The sequence below is a fragment of the Lithobates pipiens genome, unplaced genomic scaffold, assembly GCF_037356315.1.
Source record: "Lithobates pipiens isolate NorthernLeopardFrog02 unplaced genomic scaffold, aLitPip1_a1.2 Scaffold_23, whole genome shotgun sequence".
Lineage (NCBI taxonomy): Eukaryota > Metazoa > Chordata > Amphibia > Anura > Ranidae > Lithobates > Lithobates pipiens.
In genome coordinates this window covers 208,146,523-208,162,971 of record NW_027507785.1, presented here as the reverse complement: position 1 = coordinate 208,162,971, position 16,449 = coordinate 208,146,523, and positions in this window count along the sequence as shown.

Here is a 16,449-nt window from a genome sequence, read left to right as displayed (position 1 = left end):
CAGGGGTAGGTGTGGGACTATGTGGCATGGCAGATGGAGAAAAAGGCAATATCATTACAGGCATCAATTACCCTTAGCTTTAGAGTCAAAGGAGGATCTAGATGTGGCTGGAAGAAGAGCCTGGGACCTAGTGGAATTGAGAAGCATAGTGATGTCCGTGTACTGGCAAAAATAGAAAAGAGGTTAGTGGGAGACAGAGAGGATAACAAGCATAAAGAGAGATAGCCCGTATTGGACCTATGGTGAAAGGGGAGAGTAAAATGTCTCTCCCTTTCACCAACCGTTGTACAAACAAATTGGGCTTTAGTCCCATCCCTCAGGTATGGATTATCCATAGTCAAAAGATGGGTGGAGGTGCACGACTGCTGCTTCAGCCAAAGACAACCCTGGAAAAGAAGCAAGTTAGCAAAAAAGAAACCATAAAAACTGTACAAAACTTTAACATTAACTGAATTAAGAATCTCAACCAGCGGACGCAGAGAGAACTGGGCCGTTAGGCCATATTTAGGTATTAGAGGGAATTGGTTATTCAGGGGAGTCCTTTCAAGCAGAAGATTGGATAAAGTTGAGGGACCTTGACAGAAGAGTTCCTCTGGTCAAGTCACAGTGGGTTGGGAAAGTCTGGTATCTTTCCACAAGTCATCTGGGGCGTGTTTGGAGTATGCACCCTCATGCTGTCTCCTAATGAATCTGAGAGCGTTCATGTAGGGGTGTCCTTCCTAGGCATCGTCAGAGTTTATAAATGATTCCTTAAAGTGTGGGGAGAATGTGTTCCTCCGATTGGTCCTCATAATGTTGGGGACAAAAAGGTGATCCAGATGGGAGACTTGAAAAAACAACTTGAGAAGAAAAATTGGATTGGGGTTCCAATGTGATTCCTGGGGTTTAACCATTTCTGGGAGGTAGGCCCAGGTACAATCAGCTAGGCAATGCCAAGCTGTAGCAAGTGGCAATGAGAGAATCCTGTTGTCTTGTTCAGGTGGGCATTGCTTCTTTCACTCTCCTGTGTTTTTTTTTGTGGTTTTCTACGAAGGGGAGATTGGGCTCGTGGGTGTGGGTCGTTTAGTAGATTTTGATTGCAGGTTTGTGGTATCCATTGTGGAGTCTTTGGTGATGAATTTCAGGGGAAGGAGCACCCGTTCGCCCTCTAGAAAGCTGGTGAAGGAGTGGGTTTTGCCTTTGTAAGCAAATTTTAAGGCAAAGGGGAAGGCCCATCAGTACTTGATTTACTTTTGCGTGAGAATTGTTAGTGATGGGATAAGGGATCTGCGGAGTTGGATGGTCATGGGAGAGATGTCTGCGAAAATCTGAATGTTATTTCCCTGAAAGGAGATGTGTGATTGCTGGCGTTTGGTTCTCATTATATCCTCTTTCATCCTGTAAGGCTTGACCACTACATCCTAGGGGCTCCATCTTTCCTGGGTGGTCCCAGAGATCTGTGTGCTCTGTCCAGCTCAAGTTTGTGTGGTGCTATGGACGGAATAAGGGTTTTGATGAGCTCCTGGACTGTCTTGAGTATGTCAGTGGTGGACTCTGGTAGGCCTCTAAATCTAAAATTATCCCTCCTTGTATGTTTTTCCAGATTGTCAATCCTGGCAAGGGCTGTGTCCAGTTGCTCCTGTATGACTTGTATATGGTCAGTAGGGATGAGCTTCGAGTTCGAGTCGAACTCATGTTCTACTCGAACATTGCCTGTTCAGCGAACAGTGAACAATTTGGGCTGTTCGCAGCAAATTTGAAAAGCCGGAACACCCTATACAAGTCTATGGGAGAAATCTAAAGTGCTCATTTTAAAGGGTAATATGCAGGTTACTGTCCTAAAAAGTGTTTGGGGACCCGGGTCCTGCCCCAGGGGACATGGATCAATGCAAAAAAAAGTTTTAAAAACGGCCGTTTTTTCAGGAGCAGTGATTTTAATAATGATTAAAGTCAAACAATAAAAGTGTAATATTCCTTTAAATTTCGTAGCTGGGGGGTATCTATAGTATGCCTGTGAAGGGGCGCATGTTTCTGGTGCTTAGAACTGTCCCTGCACAAAGTGTAATTTGTGCAGGAAAAAAAGTCTTTTAAAATCACTTGCGGCTAAATTGTCAGCTCCCGTAATACAGAGAACACTCAATGAGTGTTCTCTGTATTAGCCGACAATTCATTCATTCATTGATAAAAAAAAAAAAAAAAAAAAAAGCGTGGGGGTTCCCCTAAATTCAATTACCAGGCCCTTCAGGTCTGACATGGATATTAAGGGGAACCCCGTGTCAAATTTAAAAAAAAATTGATGTGGGGTCCCCCCAAATATCCATACCAGACCCTTTAGGTCTGATATGGATATTAAGGGGAACCCCGCATCAAATTAAAAAAAAAATTGACGTGGGGGTCCCCCTAAAAATCCATACCAGACCCTTTATCCGAGCACGCAACCTGGCAGGCCGCAGGAAAAGAGGGGGGACGAGAGAGCGGCCCCCCCTCCCTCCTGAACCGTACCAGGCCACATACCCTCAACATTGGGAGGATGCTTTGGGGGTCTGTGACCCCTCAAAGCACCTTGTCCCCATGTTGATGAGGACAAGGGCCTCATCCTCACAACCCTGGCCGGTGGTTGTGAGGGTCTGCGGGCGGGGGGCTTATCAGAATCTGGAAGCCCCCTTTAACAAGGGGACCCCCAGATCCCGCCCCCCCCCCCCTGTTTTAAATGGTAAGGGGGTACAAAAGTACCCCTACCATTTCACAAAGAAAGTGTCAAAATGGTTAAATAAGACAAACACACTTTTGAAAAATTCCTTTATTAAAAAAAAAAAAAAAAAAAAAAAAAAGATTCCAGCGGTGCTAATCCACTCTTGCTATCCAGCGACGGATCTCCAGGGTCCAGCGATGGATGATCATATCCAGCGACGGGGGATCTCTCAGTCCAGCGCTGTCCATACATCCTTCTTCTGTCTCCACTGCGGAGACTGCGGAGACTGCGGAGATCCCAGCGCTGACGTTTCTTATATTAGGAGGGCGGGGCCACCCGTCACCTGACCCCGCCCCTCTGACGCTGGAGAGGGAAGCCAGGGGTTCCCCAGTGACGTGTGGATGACCCGCCCCCTCTGATGTAACGCAGGTTTCCGTTACATCAGAGGGGGCGGGGTCACCCACACGTCTCTGGGGAACCCCTGGCTCCCTTCACCATCATCAGAGGGGGCGGGGTCAGGTGACGAGTGGCCCCGCCCTCCTAATATAAGAAACGTCAGCGCTGGGATCTCCACAGTCTCCGCAGTGGAGACAGAAGAAGGATGTATGGACAGCGCTGGACTGAGAGATCCCCCGTCGCTGGATATGATCATACATCGCTGGACCCCGGAGATCCGTCGCTGGATAGCAAGAGTAGATTAGCACCGCTGGAATCTTTTTTTTTATTTTTTTTATTTTTAATAAAGGAATTTTTCAAAAGTGTGTTTGTCTTATTTAACCATTTTGACACTTTCTTTGTGAAATGGTAGGGGTACTTTTGTACCCCCTTACCATTTCAAACAGGGGGGGCCGGGATCTGGGGGTCCCCTTGTTAAAGGGGGCTTCCAGATTCTGATAAGCCCCCCCGCCCGCAGACCCTCACAACCACCGGCCAGGGTTGTGAGGATGAGGCCCTTGTCCTCATCAACATGGGGACAAGGTGCTTTGAGGGGTCACAGACCCCCAAAGCATCCTCCCAATGTTGAGGGTATGTAGCCTGGTACGGTTCAGGAGGGAGGGGGGGCCGCTCTCTCTTCCCCCCCTCTTTTCCTGTGGCCTGCCAGGTTGCGTGCTCGGATAAAGGGTCTGGTATGGATTTTTAGGGGGACCCCCACGTCAATTTTTTTTAAAATTTGATGCGGGGTTCCCCTTAATATCCATATCAGACCTGAAGGGTCTGGTATGGATATTTAGGGGGACCCCCACGTCAATTTTTTTTAAAAATTTGACACGGGGTTCCCCTTAATATCCATGTCAGACCTGAAGGGCCTGGTAATTGAATTTAGGGGAACCCCCACGCTTTTTTTTTTTTAATCAATGAATGAATGAATTGTCGGCTAATACAGAGAACACTCATTGAATGTTCTCTGTATTACGTGAGCCGACAATTTAGCCGCAAGTGATTTTAAAAGACTTTTTTCCTGCACAAATGACACTTTGTGCAGGGACAGTTCTAAGCACCAGAAACATGCGCCCCTTCACAGGCATACTATAGATACCCCCCAGCTACAAAATTTAAAGGAATATTACACTTTTATTGTTTCACTTTAATCATTATTAAAATCACTGCTCCTGAAAAAACGGCCGTTTTTAAAACTTTTTTTTGCATTGATCCATGTCCCCTGGGGCAGGCCCCAGGTCCCCAAACACTTTTTAGGACAGTAACTTGCATATTACCCTTTAAAATGAGCACTTTAGATTGTGAACGTCCCGTAGACTTTAATAGGGTTCTAAAGTTCACACGAAGTTTAGGTCTGTTCGCAGGTTCTGGTGCGAACCGAACAGGGGGGTGTTCGGATCATCCCTAATGGTCAGTGTTTTGGTTGGCCCTGGACACTGTTATGTCAAGCTTGTGTTCCATTCTAGAACCCATGTTTTGAAAGTCAGAACGAATGTCATTGGTCATTTTGTTGGCAGCGTGAGTGAGACCCCTATCAAGCAGCTCAGATAATTTGAGGTATAGGTCTTCTGCATTTAGGGGGATGTCCATCTCTGGGCCTCCTGGGGTAGTGATATTGTCCATGCGGGATGGGGTTTCCCCCATAGGGGAGAGCCTGTATGTGTCCATCTATTGCTCAATAAGCGATTTTGTTAAGGTCGGAGTTTGGGAGGCAATGTGGGTAATGTTAGTGGAGGCCAGGGGGGTATAGGCCAGTGTGGCAGGGATCAGGACTTCCCTGTGTTCTTGCTGTCCTCCTGAGTGCTGGTCTCGTGGCTGAGTAGCGGCTGCCATCTTGGATTCGGCCCGTTTGCTCTCGGTGGAGAATTGTGGGCCAAGGTCTCTCCTAGCGGTGCTGCCTGGCATGTAGGTGCTCCTGGGGGTTTCCCTGATCGGCTCCCACTGTTAGCAGAGGTCCCGCTGGTCACAATCCAGCGTTAGGGTTGTTGAATGGCTGAGGCATTGTGGAGCTCCCTGCTTACGTGGCCATCTTGGAAGCTACCACGCATGCGCCCTGACTGCTCAAGCTTTCTATGACTCTTCTCTTCTCCCCTTTCAACTCCTACTCCTATCGGGTTTTTCCCCTTGCTGTACTCTCCTCTATGGGTATACCTTTTGAATCTGCTCAACCGAACAAATGTACTACATATGATATATATACTGCATAAGGTTTTGATGTCTATAAAACCAACACCTCAGGAGACCCTCTCCTCGGCAGCCTTGGTTTCACCCCGAGAGGTGTTGTTTGGGGACCTCCGCCTCCTCCCCTCTACGATGGGGGGGTTCTCTCCTCTGATTGGCTACTTCCCCTCTTTCCCTCTGATTCCTGCATCCACACCTCCAGTGGCTAATATTCTGTAAGGCAGGGCTCGACAAACCCCGGGCGTCAGGTCGCAATTGCGACTAGAATTAGCGACCTGGTGCCTGGGGCAGTGAAATGGATATTGTGATGATAGGCAACTCCTATCCTCATATTGATTAGTGGTTCCAAATTAATAACTACTGCAGTAGGGAACAGACACAAAAGATACGCTCAGCATCTTTCCAAATAACCGTTCTCCTTTATTATGACGCATTTGAAGGTTTTTATACACATGATTACGTAGGTATCACATTAATATTACAATTGTACATTTATGGTAACAAGGGGCGTTACATAGGCAGGCTTATTCTAATCAGAACTCGAAAGAATGCAAAACATGTAATGAAAACATTATTAGTGCCGTGTGCACAGTGAGGGCATTGTGCAATACATATAAAATAGAATACAATTATATACAGAACCTACAAATTTCCATTACAGTCTCCTCTCTTTTGATCAATATTTTGATCACTAACCATACCTGCTATCATCTTTAACCTGGAACCTCCACACGATTAGGTGGAGGTAGTCCTGGTCAAAGAGGCAAAAACTCCATTGTGGAGAAAATAATAGCTGAGCAGCTTTTTTCATTACAAAACGACTTTTCATTGTGAAAAACAAATGATTGATAAGACATATTTACAGAGTACTGGCTGTACACTCCTGTGGCCAGAATGGCCTTCTAGCTTAATTGCTGGTATGCTGACTTATCAGCATATGTAAACACATACAATTCTACATAAAATGGAAGAGGTACAAAAGACAAATATGATTTCAACATGGCTAAACTACTTTTCAAATATATGTATCCCTTACAATTAAAGTAACTGAGTCAAAAAATACCCTAGACTGTTATCGCAAGAGGGAAACAAATCAAACACAGAGATTTCTTTAATTTAGACATTTTTGCAGTGTCTGGTGTGGATCCAGGTGACTTTTCTTTCAAGTTTTGCAAAACTGTACATTAAATAGATGCTGTATTTAGTCTCCAAACATTTCCTTATATATAAATGTCTCTTAACAATCCACATGTCACCTGGCTTTAGTTTTAGATCCTTCCAAACTTTTAGGATCTGGAATTGGGGAGAAAACACATAAATGAGTTTGTCAAAAACCTTAAAAAATCAGCAACATTCTCTGTGAGATCCGAATGGAGGACTTCAGCTGCTGAGACAAAATATAAGCAAGTGAGCAACACACTCCCAAACCAAATCCCATAGGGAGAGAGTCCAACATCCCCTTACGGGCTTGATAAAATATAATAAAACATTCAGGCAAAAGTTTTCTAGTGTCTTACTCTACTTTGTCCACTACATTGTAGACAGTAGGGGGTGTAAAAAATAAAACCTCAAAACTTCTAGTAAGGACTCTCCTATAAAAATGATTTCCTCTGTTACTCTCTGTAGATTCTGCACTCTGTACTTACAAACTACTTCTGATAACACTTTTTTACTGTGGCCTTTGCAGTAGCATTTGCCACTGGACATCCATAAAACATGTCCATACAAACAAAATACATACTCGTAAGATCCTGACTTGGGCATCTGGATATATCTTTTTGCTATCTCTGGAAGGGATGTTCAGCTTTTGGTAACACGTTTGGTAACAGGTAAAACAAGAAGTGGTATGTTATAAAAACAACTGTGTTGAACCCTGGCTCTATCCCACGCTCATTTACTAAGGCAGCCATAACTACTTGTGACTGATGACACGGTCCATGTGTCAAGCTGAAGGGAAAAGAGTGTCTGGCAGACATAAATGATCACCTTTTCCAAAGTCTTGTTTCGTAAGAAGTTGCCCTCTGTGGACCACTTGTGCTTCTCGTTCTGGGGTCCTTAAAGTTGAATTATTAATCCCAGCTATACTGGGCCAGAACTAGGGTGGAATCTGTGAGTTGCACAGACCCAGCAAGTGTAAATGCAGCATCCTTAGAGTCGCCTGGTTTGCTTCCATATGTGAGTTTAACTGTTAGTATGGCTACCTCAGCAAGAACCTGGAAGGCTGAAAACAGCCGATCAAATTAACTTAGCATGCTTGATTGGTTTACCTGCTGAAGTAAAAAACTTCTGGCCCTTCAAACGGAACCAAAAGCTCTCTATATCTCGACTATCTATATAAATATATACTCTTTTTATAGCTCACAGGCTTTTCTAAAACATAGAGCTCTGCTTCTTGAGATGGGGAAAAAGGATCCAATGACTCTGAATACAGGGAATCCTTCTGGGTGATAAACTTCATCCTCAGTATAAAACCAGGAATAACACTACAAAAAAGTAAATACTCGGGTCTTCTGGGAGTGTGTCCTGCACTGGGCTCACAGCAGCTGATTCCCACGTCATCAATTTAACACATGTGCTTTTTCTTTGTCTCCAGCCTCCTCCAATAGAGGCAATAAGGTGGCTGGATTCAAATGTACACATTTTTCATTGTTAGATTTGTACATAAACAAAACAAATTCATATTTTGAACCTTTCATTAGACAAACACTTAGTTAGCTATATATTTGCTGTACAGAATGTCGGACCATTAAAAATGAAATATTCAACCAAAATAATATCTGTAACTTTGTCTAATAGCAACTTTGCATAAAGCTACAGCTCTGATCTATCGGGGTGAACCCTTCATTACTGGGTCCAGCTTGCATAAATATAACAATGGCTTGTTTTCTATCATGCTGTTTGTGTAAGAACTCCAGTTTCATGTTTCAAAAAGACAACTTTTTCCTGACAATATTATAATAAATGATAAGAATACCCTGCAGTCATGCAGAGATGTCCATAAATCCAAAATATTCTTCTACTTATACCCACTGCACTTACAAGGAAAAGGGGCACATCATTTCACAATCCACACCTTCTGCTTTGGATTTCAAAAATAAAAATGCATAAAAACAAAAGGACCAACAATATGTATGACGGACCAGAAAGCACTTGGCCATCAAAAACTATAAACCAACTGGCTGCAGGCAGCAGCTATCCTAACAGGGTGTGTGGACTTGATGTGATGGGTCTGTTATATTTAAATTTTATTATTACTCTCACATCATGGACCACACATTAAGTTATTATCAGACTTTAAGATTTAATTTCTGTAGAAAAACTTCCTTATGTATCCCACCCATCTTGGCTTTGTTAAACATTATTGCAGCTGTATTCAAATTAACAACCTCATCTTAATTTTTTCTTTCTTTCCACTCAATAATGGTAAAATTACAAAATTGTTATCTTAAACTAAACTAATTCCATTTTTACCAATTCCCCCATTAACCTGGATTTCATTTCCATCCAAAGGTTGTCTAAACCAGTTTCAATATATCTATATTTATTAATAAAATTGTTAAACTCATATTAGAAATTAATACTCATATGATAATTTCAATATCACACACTAATATATATACACAGATAAATGGGGAACATATTACTTAATTTTACTCAATTTCTCTCTCTTTTTTTTTTTAATGCACTGTTTCCACTATCACAGGATATTCAAATTGTGTAAGACATGGTTAATTTGTAACCTTCAATTTACCATGTTTGGAAAACAGATTCAAAAATAATTGTGATCACATTGTTTATCATTAGATTCGTTAACCCGGCACATTTTGTTATAAATGTTTTGTCTAAAAAACTGAAATTGGCATGGTGTCCTTGCAGCTTATCACCAATCTCTCATGTCAGCCACATTCTTTCAGGAGAGCACAAAGGAGGGGGTCACATCTGCGTACATGACACAAGCGAGCGAACTAAAGGTTCCAGCATTCACAAACATACTCAAATATATCTCTAAAATTGCTTACATTATTCCCATTTGTACACAACACATGCATATCATTCTCTCACTTTCTTTTAACGCTTTTTTAATACTTCCTTGCTTAAACTTCTGCTTTCTTTATTTTGTTCTGATATCCTTTGCATCCAATGTATTGTAATTCCATACTTCACATACTGTACCTTCTATGATCAGACGGGCAGCTATAGTGCTCATCCCATCTTCCCTCTCTGTCAACATATAAAGCATTCTGTTTTAACTCTCGTTACTGTTTCTTGACTTTACTAGTTGTAGTGCCTGACCCCAAATTCATCCCACAACTTAACATCAAAAAGTCTCTTTCTCTCTAGTGTTAATGTCACTCTTGATCCATCCTGCTCACATAAATAGCCGTTTCTCTAGCTGTATACTCTGCATGATTCTTTGTCCCTGTGGACTTTGGTGGTAACCCAGTTACCCTTTGTGGATCCCTGTCCACTTTAACCATTAAACTAGGGGCTCAGTATAGGCGGAACCGCACCTTCGGTTCATATATAGTGCTCCTCTTGCGCTGGGCATTTTTGAGGGTCTCTTACCCATCATTCCCTTACTTAATTTAATGCCCATAATGACTGGCCAGTCTTCTCTACGTGTGCCTATACCCTTTTGTCTCTAAACTACTTTATCTAGCAGATGTACTACATATACCTGTAAACAGCACTATTCTTCCCTTTCTCTATAACACTCTGATGGACAGTAGACAGTGACAACATAACATATAACCACTAATCAATACAGTTCGATCAAGGGGAGTAAAATAGGTACCCTTTGTCCCGAAAATGCCTTACCGATCAAGGAAGTCTGATAACTTAAAATGTAAGCAAAAGGCTTACCTCAGACGGCTGATTATCAGAAATTCCCGGATCGTCTCAAGCTCCTCGTTTCGGATACTCAGGGTCACCTGATAACCCCTCCTGGCTGGCTCGCCACCTGAAATGGATATTGTGATGATAGGCAACTCCTATCCTCATATTGATTAGTGGTTCCAAATTAATAACTACTGCAGTAGGGAACAGACACAAAAGATACGCTCAGCATCTTTCCAAATAACCGTTCTCCTTTATTATGACGCATTTGAAGGTTTTTATACACATGATTACGTAGGTATCACATTAATATTACAATTGTACATTTATGGTAACAAGGGGCGTTACATAGGCAGGCTTATTCTAATCAGAACTCGAAAGAATGCAAAACATGTAATGAAAACATTATTAGTGCCGTGTGCACAGTGAGGGCATTGTGCAATACATATAAAATAGAATACAATTATATACAGAACCTACAAATTTCCATTACAGGCAGCACAGCTGGGGGTATCCTGTCTCCGTGCACCCCCTCCCACGGCGTGATCGCGTCGGACCGCTCCGCCGCTGGCCGGTAATTGAGGCCGTGGCTTTGAGGCCTTTTGCGGTCCTATACTTCCTTCTGGAATATGGCACCCTCTTGTGGTGGCCGTTGGTATGACAACCAGCAATGCTAATGGAGCTTCCCCTGCCTGTTTTCAATGCTCGCCCATCTCCTTCCCTTTACTTAGAATCCCTAAACATTATATATATTTTTTATTCTAACACCCTAGAGAATAAAATTGTGGTCGTTGAAATACTGTCTGTGACACAGTATTTGCGCAGTGGACTTAGAAGCACACTTTTTTGGGGAAAAATAATTAATTTAATTAAAAAATAAGACAACAGTAAAGTTAGCCCATTTTTTTATATTGTGAAAAGTAATGTTACGCAGAGTAAATTGATACCCAACATGCCATGCTTCAAAATTGCGCCCACTCATGGAATGGCGACAAACTTTTACCCTTTAAAATCTCCATAGGCGACATTTAAAAAATTATACAGGTTGCATGTTTTAAGTTACAAAGGAGGTCTATGGGGAATTATTGCTCTCGCTCTACCGATCATGGCAATACCTCACATGTGTGGTTTGAACCCCGCTTTCATATGCGAGCGCTACTCACGTATGTGTTCTCTTCTGCATGCAAGCTTGGCGGGACAGGGTGCATTTAAAAATTTTTTTTTCTTATTTTAACTTTTATTTTTATTTTTTTCACTGTTCTTTTAAAAAAAAAATTGTGTCACTTTTATTCCTATTACAAGGAATGTAAAAATCCCTTGTAATAGAAAAAGCATGACAGGTCCTCTTAAATATGAGAGCTGGGGTCAGAGACCCCAGATCTCATATTTACACCAAAATGCAATAAAAAAAATGTCATTTGAAAAAAAATAAATAAATAAAATATCCCTCTAAGCCCTTGTACACACGATCGGAGATTCCGACGGAATGTGTCCGATCGGAGCATTTTGTCAGATATTCCGACTGTGTGTGGTCTGCATCGGACTGTTTCCGTCGGAATATCCGTCGGACGAAATTTTCCAACTTGCCGGAAATATTTTCCGACAAAATGCTCCGATCGGACATACTCATGTGTAGAGAATTCCAATCGGACAAAGTGCCACGCATGCTCAGATCAAATTCCTACATCAAAGCTATTGGCTACTAGCCTGAACATAGTCCCGTCGTAACGAAATAATGTCATCACGCTCTGAACTATCAGATTTTCCGAGAACTTCGTCCGACCGTGTGTATACAACAGTTTCGGACAAAATCCGTCGGACAAAATCCGTCGGACAAAATCCAACGGATTTGGTTGTCGGAATCTCCGATCATGTGTACAAGGGCTAAGAGCTACGGGCAATGACTTGGAGACAGGTAGACAAATGGGGGGGGGGGCTCTCTTCCCCTCACTCGTCTCCATTTCAGGCCAGGGACAGGTTCAGATCGCCGTTATGGACCTGGCGCCTAACTTTTTTAGCTGGCTCCTAGATTCCAAGCAAATTTGTCAAGCCTTGCTGTACAGTATTCTTGTTTTGCTTCCTATGTAACCTTAGCCCCATTTTTCCTTTGCCTACTCAAACGTATAACCATAACTGACAAACATTTGTCTTCCTTTCTCATACCCTGACACCCTCATACTCGACAACAGGCTACAGGCCCCCCCCCCCCCTCCTTCTCCCACAGCCCCTACACACCACCCAGTAACCCTGGCTACTGGGTGGAGAGACCAGAATGTCTGATATCTCACTTCTCCGCTTAATCCCCACAGACACAAGATACTGCACTTCAACAAGCCAAGGTGTTTTTATGATATCATATTGGAATGTGTTACACTGTGGGTGCATTTACCATTTGTCTAAAAAAGAAAAGAAAATCCAATAAAGCTTATTTAAACAAAAAACAAAAAACATTTCCTTTTAATCATTTACCAATTGCTGCACACACATATATGTTGGCAGTAGGGATGAGCTTCGAGTTCGAGTCAAACTCATGTTCGACTCGAACATTGCCTGTTCGCCTGTTCAGCGAACAGTGAACAATTTGGGCTGTTCGTAGCAAATTCGAAAAGCCGGAACACCCTATACAAGTCTATGGGAGAAATCTAAAGTGCTAATTTTAAAGGCTAATGTGCAAGTTACTGTCCTAAAAAGTGTTTGGGGACCCGGGTCCTGCCCCAGGGGACATGGATCAATGCAAAAAAAAGTTTTAAAAACGGCCGTTTTTTCAGGAGCAGTGATTTTAATAATGATTAAAGTGAAACAATAAAAGTGTAATATTCCTTTAAATTTCGTAGCTGGGGGGTATCTATAGTATGCCTGTGAAGGGGCGCATGTTTCTGGTGCTTAGAACTGTCCCTGCACAAAGTGTCATTTGTGCAGGAAAAAAAGTCTTTTAAAATCACTTGCGGCTATATTGTCGGGTCCCGTAATACTGAGAACACTCAATGAGTGTTCTCTGTATTAGCCGACAATTCATTCATTCATTCATTGATAAAAAAAAAAGCGTGGGGGTTCCCCTAAATTCAATTACCAGGCCCTTCAGGTCTGACATGGATATTAAGGGGAACCCCGTGTCAAATTTTTAAAAAAAATTGACGTGGGGGTCCCCCTAAATATCCATACCAGACCCTTCAGGTTTGATATGAATATTAAGGGGAACCCCGCATCAAATTAAAAAAAAAATTGATGTGGGGGTCCCCCTAAAAATCCATATCAGACCCTTTATCCGAGCACGCAACCTGGCAGGCCGCAGGAAAAGAGGGGGGGGGGGGCGAGAGAGCGGCCCCCCTCCCTCCTGAACCGTACCAGGCCACATACCCTCAACATTGGGAGGATGCTTTTGGGGTCTGTGACCCCTCAAAGCACCTTGTCCCCATGTTGATGAGGACAAGGGCCTCATCCTCACAACCCTGGCCGGTGGTTGTGAGGGTCTGCGGGCGGGGGGCTTATCAGAATCTGGAAGCCCCCTTTAACAAGGGGACCCCCAGATCCCGGCCCCCCCCTGTTTGAAATGGTAAGGGGGTACAAAAGTACCCCTACCATTTCACAAAGAAAGTGTAAAAATGGTTAAATAAGACAAACACACTTTTGAAAAATTCCTTTATTAAAAATAAAAAAAATAAAAAAAGATTCCAGCGGTGCTAATCCACTCTTGCTATCCAGCGACGGATCTCCGGGGTCCAGCGATGGATGATCATATCCAGCGACGGGGGATCTCAGTCCAGCGCTGTCCATACATCCTTCTTCTGTCTCCACTGCAGAGACTGCGGAGATCCCAGCGCTGACGTTTCTTATATTAGGAGGGCGGGGCCACTCGTCACCTGACCCCGCCCCCTCTGACGATGGTGAAGGGAGCCAGGGGTTCCCCAGTGACGTGTGGGTGACCCCGCCCCCTCTGATGTAACGGAAACCTGCGTTACATCAGAGGGGGCGGGGTCACCCACACGTCACTGGGGAACCCCTGGCTTCCCTCTCCAGCGTCAGAGGGGACGGGGGCAGGAGACGGGTGGCCCCGCCCTCCTAATATAAGAAACGTCAGCGCTGGGATCTCCGCACTGTCTCCGCAATGGAGACAGAAGACGGATGTATGGACAGCGCTGGACTGAGAGATCCCCGTCGCTGGATATGATCATCCATCGCTGGACCCCGGAGATTCGTTGCTGGATAGCAAGAGTGGATTAGCACCGCTGGAATCTTTTTTTATTTTTTTTATTTTTAATAAAGGAATTTTTCAAAAGTGTGTTTGTCTTATTTAACCATTTTACACTTTCTTTGTGAAATGGTAGGGGTACTTTTGTACCCCCTTACCATTTCAAACAGGGGGGGCCGGGATCTGGGGGTCCCCTTGTTAAAGGGGGCTTCCAGATTCTGATAAGCCCCCTGCCCGCAGACCCTCACAACCACCGGCCAGGGTTGTGAGGATGAGGCCCTTGTCCTCATCAACATGGGGACAAGGTGCTTTGAGGGGTCACAGACCCCCAAAGCATCCTCCCAATGTTGAGGGTATGTGGCCTGGTACGGTTCAGGAGGGAGGGGGGGGCCGCTCTCTTGTCCCCCCTCTTTTCCTGGGGCCTGCCAGGTTGCGTGCTCGGATAAAGGGTCTGATATGGATTTTTAGGGGGACCCCCACGTCAATTATTTTTTAAATTTGATGCGGGGTTCCCCTTAATATCCATATCAGACCTGAAGGGTCTGGTATGGATATTCAGGGGGACCTCCACGTCAATTTTTTTTTTTTAATTTGACACGGGGTTCCCCTTAATATCCATGTCAGACCTGAAGGGCCTGGTAATTGAATTTAGGGGAACCCCCACGCTTTATTTTTTTTATTTTTTTTATCAATGAATGAATGAATTGTCGGCTAAAACAGAGAACACTCATTGAGTGTTCTCTGTATTACGGGGAGCCGACAATTTAGCCGCAAGTGATTTTAAAAGACTTTTTTTCCTGCACAAATGACACTTTGTGCAGGGACAGTTCTAAGCACCAGAAACATGCGCCCCTTCACAGGCATACTATAGATACCCCCCAGCTACGAAATTTAAAGGAATATTACACTTTTATTGTTTCACTTTAATCATTATTAAAATCACTGCTCCTGAAAAAACTGCCGTTTTTAAAACTTTTTTTTGCATTAATCCATGTCCCCTGGGGCAGGACCCGGGTCCCCAAACACTTTTTAGGACAGTAACCTGCATATTACCCTTTAAAATTAGCACTTTAGATTGTGAATGTTCGAGTCCCATAGACTTTAATAAGGTTCTAAAGTTCACACGAAGTTTAGGTCTGTTCGCAGGTTCTGGTGCGAACCGAACAGGGGGGGTGTTCGGCTCATCCCTAGTTGGCAGAATGGCTCGTACAGGCAAATGGGCGTACCTGTGCGGCGCTTTGAATTTGCGGATGCAAGTGCCCACCGCACACCACGGGAGCGTGGCCGCGGGTCCCGCAAACTCGGTGTTCACCAACAGCCCGCAGTCGTGAGATGGAGAGGCAGAACGGGCATTTCCCTGTTCTGCCTAGTGACATGACAGGGATCTACTGCTCTACTCCCTGTCCCTGTCAGTGGTAGCCCATCCCCCCACAGTTAGAATCAGTTCCTAGGACATACTTAACCCCTTGATTTCCCCCTAGTGTTTAACCCCTTCCCTGGCAGTGTCATTTATACAGTCTATTTATAGCATTGATCGCTGTATAAATGACAATGGTCCCAAAATAGTGTCAAAAGTGTCCACCATAAAGTTGCAGACATGATAAAAATTGTAGATCGCCGCCATTACTAGTAAAAAAAAAAAAAAAATGTATAAAATTGCCAAATCTATCCCCAATTTTTTAGAAGCTATAACTTTTGCACAAACCAATCAATATACGCTTATTGCGATTTTTTTATTTTTTTTTTACCAAAAATATGTAGAAGAATACATATCAGCCTAAACTGAGGAAAACATTAGTTTTTTTATATATTTTTTGGGAATATTTATTATAGCAAAAAGTTAAAAATATTGCTTTTTTTTTCAAAATTGTCGCTTTTTTTTTGTTTATAGCGCAAAAAATTAAAACCTCAGAGGTGATCAAATATCATCAAAAGAAAGCTCTATTTGTAAGAAAAAAATTATGTCAATTTTGTTTGGGTACACTGTCGAACGGTCACACAATTGTCAGCTAAAGCAAAGCAGTGCCGAATCGCAAAAAATGCTCTGGTCAAGCTGGGGATAAACCCTCCCGGCACAAGCCTGAGACCAGCTCTCACTTCCCTAATAGGCAGGACACAGCAGCATACCTCCAGT